Here is a 10,867-nt window from a genome sequence, read left to right on the forward strand (position 1 = left end):
AGTACCTTACAGTAGTGCTTCTCAAAGCCCCCTTTAACATTTATTTGGACTGCAGACCTCCATCTGAAAATGTTTCGTTACAGGGACCCCCAGAAGATTTTAACCTGACTCCGCCAGATGGTGGCGGCATAGAGTTCACAAGTTAAGTTCACAATGCTGTTTCCATCTGGTATCGCTCAAGCCAAAACGCTGAATAAGGCTGTCCCTTTTTGAGCGGTGGTCACACCGTCTCCTTAGCATGGCCGTGTGTGTAGCTATGTGTCTGTGTGTCTGTAGCCTGAGCCTCGCCTGCAATACCGTTAGGTGACCAGAGAGGTGCTGTTGAGCAGCCTTGAAATGTACCGCATGTGAGCTTGTAGATCTGCCATTTTTGAACGAATCTTGGAACACATTTTGGATTCTTTTAAAAACATTTTAACAACAATAATCTTGTATGATGAAGAAATCCTCTCCAACACCCGTTCACTTTTAGTTTACTATAGACCTTTACTTTGATCCAGTCACCACAGGGAGATCAGACCAGATCAGATCAGATTAGATGATATCAGATTAGATTGTGCTGCACAAACCTCCACTCCACAGGTTTATAAGTATGTATCATAAATACTGATGATGATGATGATTATGTAAATATCTCATATAGAAACACACTCATGTATTTTATGTATCACAAATACTGATAATGAGGTAAATATCCGTTGTACTTGTATTTTCTCTATTTGACTATTTGAGTGAGGAACAGTGTGTTTGACTCACTTTGATTAATTCACTCAAATCATTTATTGTTTGTCTATTGATTAATTATTAGATCTTTGTTTCCTCAGTCATTCAGTCATTATGTTGTTTTCATATCCATTGCATATTATTTTCATTCTTATGTTATTATGTTATATCATTTGTATTGTCTCCACCAGGCCTAGACTATGTTTTGCCCCCTGTCAGATAATAAATAGCGCCACCAGGAGTCAGAGATTTTGCAAATCGGTACAAAGTACTGTATCTCTTTAGTCTTTAGTGATCAAGACGGATCTGTCCGATCCTTCATATTCCATGCTGATAGGCAAGGATTGGCATCCAGTTTGCAGGAGCGTCTGTTTGCCCTGAAACTTGTTTATTTTATCCTGAATGTATAAGATTGACTTCTAGACCTGTGCTCTGAGGAGCAATGTTTTATAGTTTTAACGTTATTTAATAATAATTTTAATGTTATTGTATGATCACTTTAACATGTTATTGTATCATCATTTTCATTTGAATGTTATGTATGATCATTTGTAGAATTATAATTGTTTAGTCAATTGTTTAATAAATTGATTCTTGAAAGTCTGCCATTCCTGTATTATTACTTACGCAAGCAGAGCATGCAAGTACTGTAATCGGCTGGGTATGTATGTCGGTGTCTCCTCTTGTTGAAGACCGTAGCCCAATCAGGGACCACTGGCAAAGTAAAATCATTAACAGCCAATGAGAGACCAGCATTCCTGGTGTTTGATGGATGGATGGATGTCGTCACGATCTGGTGTTGTGATGGTGAGGACCCAAACGCAGAACTCAACAGAACATAATAGCAGGAAACCAAGGAGTGCAGTAGACGAAGACTTTACTTAACTTAAACACAAGCATACACAGAATCAAACATAACAGAACAACACACACTGAGGAACGGACAGCAATACAATGAACCAGCACAGAGAGCAGATACAGGTGGGATTAAATAGTCTCTGACCAGCTAGGCAGTCTTTAGGCCAACAGCTCACAGCTGTGAAGCCGGGAGGAGCTCAGATTGTCAATCTCCAGGAAGGGAGGGGGCGAGCACGAAAAGGTGAAGTGGGGAAAGGGCCGGGGCGAGGCCCTGGAAGTGCCACCGTGTGGCACAGATCATGACAGTACCTCCCCTCCAAGGGACGGCTTCCAGACGTCCCAAGACCAGGACAGGGGATACTGAGACCGGGCCAAAGGCCCCAGGGGGGAGATCCTCACAGGGGGGGAAGGGGGAGTGTAGCTGCCAGGGCTCTGGCACTAAGTGGAGCAGAGGGCACAAGCAGCAGCGGGCGCTCGGTGTCACTGGACTGTGGGGCCCTGCGTCACTGGCCCGGGCGGACCACCACCGAACGAGCGACGGCCCAACGGCCAGGGTCCCTGGCGAAGACGTCGGCGAGGGGCACCCCAGCGAGACGTCGCATCCTGGAATCGGGGTGGCGCTGGGCAGGAGATCCCCAGAAGACAGGGGCCGCAGAGAGAAACCACTACACAGTCAGTAGACAGCAGCCCAGAAGGAGAGGAACGAGGACCACCGGGAAGGAGACACTCACAAGGTGGAGAGACAGGGGCTCTCTCTGGCTGGGAGTTCCGCTGGGTCCAAGATGGCTGGTTCATTCTGTCACGATCTGGTGTTGTGATGGTGAGGACCCAAACGCAGAACTCAACAGAACATAATAGCAGGAAACCAAGGAGTGCAGTAGACGAAGACTTTACTTAACTTAAACACAAGCATACACAGAATCAAACATAACAGAACAACACACACTGAGGAACGGACAGCAATACAATGAACCAGCACAGAGAGCAGATACAGGTGGGATTAAATAGTCTCTGACCAGCTAGGCAGTCTTTAGGCCAACAGCTCACAGCTGTGAAGCCGGGAGGAGCTCAGATTGTCAATCTCCAGGAAGGGAGGGGGCGAGCACGAAAAGGTGAAGTGGGGAAAGGGCCGGGGCGAGGCCCTGGAAGTGCCACCGTGTGGCACAGATCATGACAGGTGTCTCCTCTTGTTGAAGACCGTAGCCAAATCAGGGACCAGCATTCGTCGAGATCCTTATACTGTGTTATTCGTTATGTGAAAGTCCTATGATGTCTATGATATCTGACATCATACCCTTTTATGCCCATACATGGAGATCCCTGTATTAGTCCGAGCGTTTCGGGCAAAAATCGTGCAATTTACGATAGAAGCATGACATTTGGCACACTGTTAGAACATGCCATATGGAAAATTTTTGGCTATAGGGCCATCGCAGATTTGTCTTGGGAAACTTGTGGGAGCCAATCAAAGTTGGGCTCTCATAGACTTTACTATACAGTCAAATAATACAAAAAATAATAATGCTTTTGTTTTGCATGAAAAACATTCATATTAAATTAATTAATATGCAAAGTAGAATCACCAACGTAATAAAATAAATTGTCTGAAATTTGAGGTTCTATACACCTCAGTTTCAATTTGACAATGCAGTTTAAATGTGTTTGAACATTAATTCCATCTCTAACACAAGGTTACCCCGCCACTCCGACATGAGAAAACGCTAAGGTTACTGTCGCCAAATTAGTTACATTTTCGCTAGAAACAGACTGTATCAAATATGAGTGACTGACTATCATAAACCATACAGAGCCACCTCCCCGACAATATCGAGGAGACCGATTGTTTATTTTTGGACCACAATGCTTATTATGAGACGATTTTAAGATGACTCAGTGTTATTCTCCATAGAGAAATTACTTCTGTGAACTGGGGGATGAGTGAGTCACGTCATGACTTCAGTGCTCTATATTAATGACATAGTTCAATATTGAAAACGGGTGGTTTGGTTTCTCCTTTAATGCCCCCTCACACGCTAGCTCCTCTCATGCTGTGTTACTCCAGGCCGAAGTCTTCTGTGTTCTCTATGGCAAACATCAGCTTCTCCTTCAGCTGCTCATAGCTCTTATAAGGAGGAAGGTCCAGGCGATTAAAGCTGGTTTAGACAGAGGTCACAGAAAATGTTTTTTTTTATGATTATTATTTGTTTCCATTTTGTTGTTCGTCACAAGAAGATATGCCTTATAACATTATAAGGTCAATATCGAACAGCTTTTAAAAATATATACATATTTCTAAATCCGACAGGGAGACTCTAAGCTTTAGAATCTAAAGTGATTCTGGATTCTGAAAAATCTGACATTTAAAAATTTAAAGGTGAGAATAAAAGCTACAACTTTAACGTTAGCTTAAACGTTGCTCTCAAGAATGTTTTTAAAAATGTTTTACCATGTGTGACTTCTTGGAAGCCAGTTTTCTTCGCCCACTTTCTCAAGGCAGAACTTCTGGGGGCCATTGCTCCCTGTATGAATTATAAACTAAATCATTATATTGTACTCATATATACACAGCACACAGTACACAGTGTGTGTGTGTGTGTGTGTGTGTGTGTGTGTGTGTGTGTGTGTGTGTGTGTGTGTGTGTGTGTGTGTGTGTGTGTGTGTGTGTTTCCAGTTGAACAACATACCCATAAGGTCAGCAAAGCCACCCACAGGAAGTCGGCAGGTTCCAGTGACGAATTGCAGCAATCTCATCCTTTTCTCATCGTCTATCTCCTTCACAAACTGGGAACATTATTTCATAATCATTCTGGCTTGCAAAGCTTGGACATTTACAGACATCTGTCTTAATAAAACGTGCCAATGTTAGCCAAGTGGTTAATTTGAAACCTTATGAGGCCAAATGTCATAATGTGTTATTTACGTGTGCCACTGCACTGTTCTGACATTGACATTTCTCAATGGCTGTATTAAATGTAAGAGTTCATGCACTGGTCAACACTATTGTCAATGTGAGCACATTAGCACACCTACAGTACAGTAAATCTATCATACCCATTGTTAGTTTGATTAGCTGCAGCTATTGCTTACACCAGTGTTTCTCAACCTTTTTTCTGCATGGGCATACTTTTCATGTCCCAAGAATCCATGGGCACACCAACATAATACGGGGGTGTAAATATCGTCACTGTCAGGAAGAAACCTTGTATCTCCAAGTTTCAAATTTGTACGTTTCTTCACAAAGTAAAGCCCTGCTTCATCATACAAGGCTCATGCACAACAGTAGTGAAAACAGCAGATCAACAAGCACACAAACGCGAGGCGTTGTGTGCTTGTAGATCGGCTGTTTTCACTAGTTTAAATCATTTTTAAAATGATAAATACAATACTGGCTTTCAAGCAGTCTAAGGGGCACACTTGACCCTTCTTAGGGGCCAGTGTGACATCACAGTGAAGCCAGAGCGTGATGTCAGAGAGGCAAACCCATTCTGTTAAAAGTTGTTCCCCTGACATCACAGTGACATCAGAGCATGATGTCAGAGCGACAAACCCATAGAACCACAGTGTCAGGCATGACAGACAGACAGAGAGAGATACATACGGACAAGCTGTGACCGTTCACATACTAATCTGCAACCTACGGTCGCAAATAATAAATGAAAATGAAACGTATGAGCTGAAGTTCGGAAATGCATTTGGTTATTAAACCCGACACCACGATGTGGTGAATAATAACTATAGGTCTATGTATAACAATCTAGCCTACTAGGCTACTTGCAAAACATTAAGCTATAAAGAGCAAAATCGATATCATGCAATGCATTTTAATTCAAGAAATTGCATTTAAAATACTTCCATATGGTATGGCAACTAGACTACTTTATTAGATCTGTAGCCTATTCCCATCTTAATAATTATACATTTTATTCAGAGTCGCAGCAAAACAGCAGCAAAATTGAGCTTTAAAAGAAAACATAGCTACAAGCAGCGATAAAGTGGCCAAGCCAGAAAAAGCAGGAAAGCAAAAAAACAGCAAGGGGGAAAAAGCAGGAAAAGTGGGAAAAGAAATCAAAGAAAAACTAGAAGCAGTGCTCTTCCGAGCACAGTCCTCTGCCAGGTTAGGTCGTTTTTTTTTGGCCTCCTGATGGCACTAAAAAAGGACAATGTGAAAAGGGTGCCACGTGTCTTTAACGACAATTGGATGCTGCATGCGTGATTTGAGGCATGTGTTGTGCTAAAGTTGTGTTTTGCTAAAGTTGACGTGCTGGTGGCGCTATAACAGGCCAAAGTGAAAAGGGTGGCATTTGTTCCTTGAGCTAGTGGGAATGTGCGTGCAAAATTTCACTCACATAGCAGGCTGCGTTCATGATTTGAGGCATTTTGTTCAAAAAGAAGCAATCCTGCAAACTTTGGAATCCAATGTTAGCCAATTAGGATAGAATTTGACATAACGGACAAATCCGTCATGATTACATCCCTGTAGAGATACTGTGTACTGATTTGTGTAATTTTTATCCAAATATTACACAAATCAGTACACAGTATCTCTACAGGGATGTAATCAGGATGTAATCAGGATGTAATCACTTGTTTGAAGGAGTAATATCGAAGAATGTGTTTTATATACCGTAAGTCGGCCTCCTGGTGGCGCTATAAAAGGCAGATGTGAAAAATGGAAAGGGAAGGCTTTTCCTTGGACTCTGGGAAGTGCGCATACAGAGTTTTACACTGATCGGTGGAGTTATAGGTAAAAACACAAATCGGCCTGTTATAGCGCCACCATGAGTCTGATTTGACTCATGGTGGTGATTTCTTTAAGTGACACTTCTTCCTCGGTCTGGTGGGAAATTGGGAATGTGCTTGCAGTTAAATCAAAATTGCATGCTGAGTCATTTTGTTCAAAACAAAAGTTTAAGCGGTTAAGCGGACAATCTAAGGGCGGACCTTACTTGACAAAGACACAGATGTGTTCCTCTTGAGTCAAGGCACTCGTGTAAGCAAGTTGCATGTCTTCAGGCCAAACGAGGCATGACTTATGCCTGTTTAACATGGTTGGTCTGATGTTTGTGCTCTACTGCAGTGGTTCTCAACCAGTGGTCCTTGAGGGGGTTCCAGGTGGTCCCCAGCTAAATGGAGAGTTGGTAACCAAATGGACCAAAAGGGCATGGTCACACCACACTTTTATTCTTCTACCTACTGTATGACGGAGGATTCTGCCAATGCATTTCAACCAATGGGAATGGAGTGGTTTGCTGCCATTTGCGGATTTCTGAAAAAAATAATAATAATAATAGTCCATTCCCATTGAAATGCATTGTCAGAATCCGCCCTCATAGGTAGAATAAAAGTATGGTGTGACCATGCCCTTACAAGTAAAAGTCCGGAATTCAAAATGTACTTGAGTATTAATAGGAACACAAGTATTGGTATCAAAATGTACTTAAATACCCAAAGTAGAAAGTACTCATTATGCAGAATGTCCTTTGTATTGCCTCTGAGATGTAGTGGAGTAGAAGTAAAAGTATTGAAAATTGGAAATACTTTAGTAAATTAAAAGTACCTCAAAATTGTACTCAAGTACAGTACTTGAGTAAATGTACTAGCCCTAGTTACTTAACACCCCTGCATAGAAGTATAACAATGCTGAAAGTGTCTGTTCTGATGTGTTTTTGGAAACTAGGGTTATGTGAGGACTGGTCTCATACAAGCTTCATCCGGTCCTATTGATCTTTGTTCATCTTTACAGTGCTTTACAGTATTCTACTGCAGTAGTAGAGACTTGTTTTTTTGGCAAAATTATGTATGCTTTCCCTTTCACACACAGCCTGCTTTGTCACTGAAGACCTTTAGTAAAGCACCATTCACACCGAAGCACTATAACTACATCGTTCACTTTATTTTATTTTTATAGTTGGTGTGAACTCTGCCGTCCACTTGACTTGGTTTTTAAAACTATATTTTTAGAGTTATAGTTCTCAGTGTGAATGGCCCTTTAGAATACTTATGCTGATGTGTACTTGTGTACTTATGCTGATGTGCAGACATTCATAACGCCCTTTGACACATAAAGAAACATTGTATACCACTTTAATAATCATCACAAAGTTAATACAGAAAAAATGTCACAATTACATTACATCTAGGCCAACAACAATTCAATTTGCATTAACCCAAAAATAGCAGATCTACAAGCTCACGATGCATCGCGATGCATCACATGGGTGCGCTTGTAGATCTGACATTTTCAGCATGTGATACCGTCGTCCAACGAAGTATAAATCAGACTCAAGAGAATACTGATGTCTGTAGGCACATGGTTGCTTTTGGGGAACTTTTGTAACTTAAATTAGTTTACATACATTAAATCTGACTAAACATAATACGCACAGTTAATAGAAAATGACGTGCACCTGCACTTTGCTTGTCTGACTTTAATAATTGCCAAAATGTATTAAATAGAAATAAACACATTCTTATCTCACAGATATTTCTTATTTCAGACATTAAAATATTCATCAAATTGGTTCAACTAATAGAGATAAAATTTCAAAACATTACATTATAAACAAAACAAAACAAAATGCATCATTGTCCTGTCAGTATATTTTTTTCTTGATCCAACCTCTGCTTTGATGACTTGCAAAGCTATATCCACATCCACTGGCTCATTCTATATAATAAAGCCACAAATACTTTTTTTTTTTTTTGTCATATGAAAATAAAGTCAAACATTTCAAACATCGTATAATTATCTGATTGCCGACACCTTCATACATTTGCTAACATAAGCTCTAAGAGGTGGTTCACTTCAAGTGAACGTATTTGTCCTTTTTGCTACTTTTCAGTGCAACCTGCTGCGAATGGCTTTCATTTCCTCATCCCTCACCAGTACTTTCGCTTTCACTCTTTCTTCCATCTTTCAACTGTCATCTTCTGTACTATTATCTCCTCTTGTATACCCCGTTCTCTTACTCTCTCTTTGTCATACGTTTTGCCCCAGAACCCCGTCCATCCATAATGCATTTTTTATTTTTTATTTTACACAGATATGTTGAACCTGCAACATGACATGCAATGTCTAATTTATAACCCAGTCGTACACGACCAAGTATAAGTCAGGCTTAAGGGTGAACCAACCTTTCACCCCCAGGTACAAGTCGATCACAATTGCAGGCTTGTCTACTTGAGTTATTTACCTGTTCTACTAAGCTATACTGTAGCTCAATCTTACATAGTACCAGGATTACTTCTTTTCTTTTAGGTGTTGTTATTTTATATACGTGCACACGTACTGTATACAAATGTGCATTTAACTTTATTGTACTTATAGCCCTTGCGCACACACACAAAAACAAGCATCATATATATCCTTCCCAGCTCCAACCAAATCCAGTATAATGACATCCTGATGCCAATGTAGTCTAAAATACTGACTAACAAAAATATATCATTAGAGACTCACACTGTTTTTTTTTTACTCCAACTCAAATACATGTCACCATTATATGTATACAGTAGCACTCCCACTCAGCACAAGAAGAATATGATCACAACAGCACAGTAAGGAGACTCCCGAAACGAACCCCGTCCCAACTATGGCTTGACACAGTAAAATCCTTAGGGCACAGCTATCTTGCACCCAGCGCAAAGCAGTGCAAAAACCCGGAACGTCAGGTGGTGCCATCGCAAGTTTCCAACCACATCATTTTCAGTGCCCCACCTTTACCAAAATGTACTTGTGCATCGTAATCTTAGGCACAATGAGAAAAGTCACAAATCGATTAATACGCTTTAGACCAGCCCCAAAGCTGGTCTTAAATCCACAGCTGTGACAGCACAGATATTTCCTTACTATTATGAAGAGTGCATTTTTGGATTAAAACACGTGCTTACAGTGGGCGCGCACACTGCTCACAATGAAAACTCATCCAAATTCAATGCAACACTCATGTTGTTCAACATGGAGGATTACATTTGAGAGAGTCTGCATTGAATAAAAAAAAAAAAAAAAAAGATCTGTTCCAGATTAGCCTATCCATGTAACCTATTGCATCGGGGGAGTTTTATTTTTACGGAGACGAATGGTGAGGAGAGAGGGAGGGATGGAGAGAAAGAGAGAGAGAGAAAAATAGATGCATTTATATTTCAATAAGTGGCCTACACTTTATTGCTCATAGAATACATTCAAATACGTCCTGTAAGAATGTGCCTTTGCTCAACGGACAGCAGTAACAGTCATCAATAAACATTTTCGAGCTCCGACGCAAGAACGCATGGGACGCAAGTATCTCTGGCATACTTTAATGGGTGGTTTGAATAAATAACGTAATGGAGAATGAACGTGATCTATGCATCTGTTTTGTTTGTTTTTTTCCTTTTTTTTTCCTTTTGGGGTTTTCTTGGACTTTTTCCCTCCTATGAAGCACATTGAACTGCAATCGTTGTCTGAATTGTGCTAAATAACGATTGATTGATTGATTGATTGATTGATTGTTAAGTTGATATGTCACAATATCACAGATGTATCTTGGACATAAATGACATCTCCTGAAATCATAATTCCTTGAGCAACAGACTTTCACCATTGGATTGCATTACGTAACGTACACGTTGTTAGAACTTGTTACATTTAAGGTTTGTTTAATTTTGTATTTTTCATCAGCGCAACATACGGTGAAGTACTGGTACTGGCAGGTAATTGCAACAACCACCTCTCTTGTGCAAACGCGGTTAGAGGCCAAACATCTACCGCTCACAAAGCGGGAACCCGCTCTATAGTCCAGGGGAAATATATTGTGCTTACAAACTTCCGGCAGTACTTTTCAACCAGAACACCGGAAGAGGAGGGAGACCACTTGTGTGCTATTTATATTGTATAAACCTACACTAACATACGGGGGCGCTCGTGGCTCAGGGAGCAGAGAGGCAGCATGGGAATGGGACATTTCCCGGTTGGTCTCCGATTCCCCCTGTGTAAAAAGTGTCCTTGGGCAAGACACCAGACCACTAACTGCGCCCAATGTGCAGGTTGGTGCCTGGCGTGGTTTCCTCTGCCGTTGACGGGTGAATGTGAATGTGCGTGTCTATGTGAATAGGTGAATGTACATTGTAAAGCACTTTGGATAAAGGCACCTCTGTATATAAATGCACAATTTTCCATTTACAGATTGGTTAAAAATTACGTTTTATTCCTTAAAATAAGTTTGGGATTGCAGCTTTAGCTAAGAAGAGTGTACAAAATGGTCTCCATTTGGTTCCATTGGTAAACTCTTAGGGGCTGAGGAGCACT

This window comes from Nannobrachium achirus, assembly GCF_963921795.1.
Source record: "Nannobrachium achirus genome assembly, chromosome: 15".
Classification (NCBI taxonomy): domain Eukaryota; kingdom Metazoa; phylum Chordata; class Actinopteri; order Myctophiformes; family Myctophidae; genus Nannobrachium; species Nannobrachium achirus.